Genomic DNA, 4980 nt, shown 5'->3' on the forward strand with positions numbered 1-4980 from the left:
CAATTCCTCTCAAGTATGCCCTGTTGTGAATCCCCTTTCCTGTTCAAAACCCTTTCTTGGCCCAGACCCCAGGAGTCACCTTCCAGAAGAATATGGCCACTCCCAGCGCCCCTCTCTCAGTCTCCTCACAAAGCACAGACTTGTCCCAAAGGACCAGGTCTGCCCCGGAGGAACAAAGCCACAAGGCTGACATCTCACAAGTAATTACCTTGTCGCCAGAATTCCAGAGAGGCCTTTCCTCAGGCTCTCCTCAGTGTCCTGGATGGTGAGTCTCCTGTTTCATCTGGTCTGGGTCAGAGGCCTGGATGAAGCACACACCATCAGCAGATTTCACTCGTCCACCCTGACTCCTGATCTCTTGGCTTCACCCCCCTTCTCAACACAACATTCATAGACCCCTGGACCAGAAGTAAGATAAAGCAGTACTTGTCATTCCCAGTTTGGGCTGCTTGGTCCATCTATGCTAACCACATGCATCATTTTTACATAAGCCTCCAAAATGGAGACTAATGTGCTAAAGGGCAAAAGCCTGTTGGGGTCAAGGTGGTGCAGGAATTCCCACCCTGGAGACAAAGACCAGGCTCCTCTTCTGGCACCAATCTCATCACTAACATTCTTTAGAGTTTCTACCTGGTCCTCTCTCTCATCCTACTTTTAAATCTTCCTTAAAGAGTTATTTCTTTCAGGGTTTCCATGCAAACCCATGCACATCTCAGTAACTTCTGCTTGTTCTATGTACAAGCTCACAGCTCTGTCCCCTCAGCATCCTCAGCCCACTTGTTGGGTTCAGACCCTCCACTGCTCCCTTCTTGCCGTCATGCATATTCTATCATAAAGGACTTTGGAGTTCCTAAAACATGTTTATGTACCACACCTCACTGATAATCACATAACCTCTTGTCAAGTCGTCTAGGAAAGTGGGTTGTTTCCTACATTTTCACAGATGCTGAGGTAGAGATGCCAGGTAAAGGCTTTGTCCACAACCACCCAGTGGAGGAGTGACAGAGCCCAGGGGGAGGATCTTCATTCCCCACTGCTGCTTCTAAGGGTCATTCATGCTCAAGCTCATCTCCCTCCGTGGAGTGGTTCCCAGGACACCATCCTCACCCAAATTTTTCCTCTGCACACATTCATTCCCTATAAGTCGGAAATCAGACAGACCCTTATCCACATCCCAGCTCTGCCTTTAACCTGCAGTGTGACATTCAATTCAGTTCAGTTCAGTCGCTCAGTCGTGTCCAACTCTTTGTGACCCCATGAATCGCAGCATGCCAGGCCTCCCTTCCATCACCAACTCCCGGAGTTCACCCAAACTCATGTCCATCAAGTCGGTGATGCCATCCAGCCATCTCATTATCTGTCGTCCCCTTCTCCTCCTGCCCCCAATCCCTCCCAGCATCAGGGTCTTTTCCAATGAGTCAACTCTTCACATGAGGTGGCCAAAGTATTGGAGTTTCAGCTTCAGCATTAGTCCTTCCAACGAATACCCAGGACTGATCTCTTTTAGGATGGACTGGTTGGATCTCCTTGCAGTCCAAGGGACTCTCAAGAGTCTTCTCCAACACCACAGTTCAAAAGCATCAATTCTTTGACACTCAGCTTTCTTCACAGTCCAACTCTCACATCCATACATGACCACTGGAAAAACCATAGCCTTGACTAGAAGGACCTTTGTTGGCAAAGTAATGTCTCTGCTTTTGAATATGCTATCTAGGTTGGTCATAACTTTCCTTCCAAGGAGTAAGCGTCTTTTAATTTCATGGCTGCAGTCACCATCTGTAGTGATTCTGGAGCCCCCAAAAATGAAGTCTCTCGCTGTTTCCACTGTTTCCCTATCTATTTGCCATGAAGTGATGGGACCAGATGCCATGATCTTAGTTTTCTGAATGTTGAGTTTAAGCCAACTTTTTCACTCTCCTCTTTCACTTTCATCAAGAGGCTTTTTAGTTCCTCTTCACTTTCTGCCATAAGGGTGGTGTCATCTGCATATCTGACATTAGTCAAGTTATTTAACCTCTGGGAGCCTCAATCCCTTCTTTTGTACATTGAGGGTATGATGATCTCATGAGACCACTGTGAGGATTAAATGAGGATGTAATGGCACATGGTAAGTACTCAGTTAAACAGTAACTGTCATCTTCATCTTCATCACCCCTGTCTCTTATCTGAGATGGCAAGGGTCTCCTAATCATTTCCCTTGCCTCCAAGTATGCTAACCTCCCCAACCCCCTCCATCCCTCCACCCTACCATCCCACCCCCATCCAGGCTACCTCCAGGTTACCTTTCACAAACACACATACCTAGAAGAAAAATGGAGGACATTTTAAGGAAATTTTTGCTTCCATACTAACATAAGCAAAAGAATAAAAATGAATTAATTTTAAAAACTGAAATTTCACTACACCCTCCCACTCCTCACCTCCTACCCCTCACCTCTTACCCAATCTCCCAAAGAAAAAACATTTGCAAATTCTGACCAGATGTGTCATTGAGTGAGTGAGTGAGTGAGTGAAGTTGCTCAGTCATGTCCGACTCTTTGCGACCCCATGGACTATAGCCTGCCAGGCTCCTCCATCCGTGGGATTCTCCAGGCAAGAATATTGGAGTGGGTTGCCATTTCCTTCTCCAGGAGATCTTCCTGACCCAGGGATTGAACCCAGGTCTCCCGCATTGTAGGCAGATGTTTTACCATCTGAGCCACCAGGGAAGTCATTAGGAAACATATTACTCTCCAGATAACAATGAAATCATCTCCCACCACACCTACAAGAAACAGACTGGACTCTACCTCCATCGAGTCACTCAGTATTCCCCAAACAGCAGCAACTTTCTGAAGACGGTAAGAGCCAGGGTTCTGGGGTTCAGCTCCCGACTCTCCCACTCACTAGCATGTATCTGTGGGGAAGTAGCATAACCTTGGCCTGCCTCAATTTTCTCTTGATTAAAACAGGGATAAAATCTACCCTAAAACTTATATGTGAGAATTCAATGAGATAATCCAAGAAAAATAGTTGGCAGGGGGCTGCACAGAATAAACTTTCAAGTACTAGGCACTCATTATTATTAGTGTTCACTTGTTCTTTTCCCTTGCCTGAGCTAGTTCCACAGAATCCCATCGCCACAACTCCCTCCACACTTCCCGTGTGTCTAGTCATCTGCAAGACACCTCCTCCATGAAACCCTTTTGGATTGATGCTTCTGAATTCCCTTTGTGGCAGGTATATATTTTTTCTCTAGAGCCCTTTCTGCTCTAGCCTATCTGCATTTTTTTTTCCTGGAGGCTTTCTTAACTGTATCATGAGCATCTTGAAGAAGGCAAGTTTCCTGCCCATTACAAGCAAGAAGAGAAGAAAGGAAGAAGATGGGGGTGTGGGGAGGGAAGGCGGGAAGTACCACTGATGTTGGAAATGTAAACTCTTCAAATTTTAATGGTTTACCTTAACCAAAACTTACAATGTTAAAAAGCAGAGTGAAGTAAGTTAGAGAAAAACAAATACCATATATTAACACATATATGTGGAATCTAGAAAAATGGTGCAGCTAAACCTATTTGCAAAGCAGAAATAGAGACACAGACATAGAGAAAAAAAATGTATGGACACCAAGGAGGACAACAGGAAGGTGGGATAAATTGGGAGATTGGGATTGACATATATACACTATTGATACTGATGTATAAAATGGATAACTAATAACTAACTAATGATAACCTACTGTATAGCTCAGGGAACTCTACTCAATGCTCTGTGGTGACCTAAGTGGGAAGGAAATCTAAAAAAGATGCAATATATGTACACAGATAACTGATTCACTTTGCTATACAGCAGAAACCAAAACAAAATTGTAAAGCAACTGTACTCAAATAAAAATTAAAAAGAAAAAAAAAAGGCGTTACATTAACCCATAGATTCTCAGTACTATCCTCCCCAAAAATATTTTTAAATATTGAAGAACCTGCGTTTACATCATATCACATCTGCCTCCAACTCCATCCCTCAGTCCAGAATCCATTTGAGGAAGAGTGCCATTTTGGCCGCACTCTTTCCTAATATTCTCTTTTTTAAGGGTTTTTTAATTAAAGAAATTGTTATGAATTTGCCTATTGTGTCTATTCTTCTTTATCCAAAGATCCTGGTCCATCATCAAGCTGCTTTACCTTGAAAGAATGTGCTGTGCTGGGGGAAGAACAACAGAAACCAAGGCTATGACAGCTGTAAATGTGCACACCTGCACATCCATAACACAGATTCTGGCCCAAAGATCAAGACATTCTATTTGTCATTATATATGTTCTTTCTAGGTTTCCCTGATGGCTCAGCGGTAAACAATCCTAACGCAATGCAGGAAATTTGGGTTTGATCCCTGGGTCAGGAAGATCCCCTGGAGAAGGGAATGGTAACCCACTCCAGTGTTCTTGCCTGGGAAATCCCACGGACAGAGGAGCCTGGCAGGCTACAGTCAATGGGGTTGCAAAAGAGTCAGAGATGATGTAGCAACTAAACAACAACAAAATTTTCTTTCCAGGAATTAAATGTCTTATGGCAATGAGAAAGAAATAGTTTTTCCACATCACCATCTTCTCCTCCCAGTATCTCTACCTTCCATGTATCTATTAAAACTGGGGCTATGGTTTATACAAACAGCTCAAAGCAAATGAGGAAAACTGAACATGAACATCTGCATTTTACACAAAAAGAAATACATCTCATATCCTCTTTAGTTTGTCATGACTCCAAAGAGAGAGAGAGCCAGAAAGTCTAGATTTTGTTCTTTTCAATCTGGAATGCAAATGACAGACACCAGCCTTCCCATTTTACAAAGAGTGCCTTGGAGAGAAATGGTGATGTGCCAGGGCTGGGGGAAGAGCTGTTTTTAAAGAACCAAAGCAAAGTTGCAGAAACTGGAACGCCCAAATGTTTGCAGTGTCTCAATTGGCCAAGAAACTGGCATGAAAGCCCACAGCCAGAGCTTGTAGGTAC

General features: G+C 43.9%; 1 long non-coding RNA gene across 3 annotated transcripts in view; it reads right to left on the reverse strand.

The window, feature by feature from the left end:
• The window catches only part of LOC133249454 (uncharacterized), a 58040-nt gene that overhangs the window by 19690 nt on the left and 33370 nt on the right, over positions 1-4980 (reverse strand). The window contains exon 1 of one of the 3 annotated variants that reach the window (XR_009736965.1): positions 209-2222. The exons of the other annotated variants lie outside the window; for them this stretch is intronic. This is a non-coding gene — a long non-coding RNA (uncharacterized LOC133249454). Of the gene's footprint in view, positions 1-208; positions 2223-4980 lie in introns of those variants that run through there. 3 annotated transcript variants of the gene reach the window in all.

The sequence above is a fragment of the Bos javanicus genome, chromosome 6 (assembly GCF_032452875.1).
Source record: "Bos javanicus breed banteng chromosome 6, ARS-OSU_banteng_1.0, whole genome shotgun sequence".
Taxonomy (NCBI): domain Eukaryota; kingdom Metazoa; phylum Chordata; class Mammalia; order Artiodactyla; family Bovidae; genus Bos; species Bos javanicus.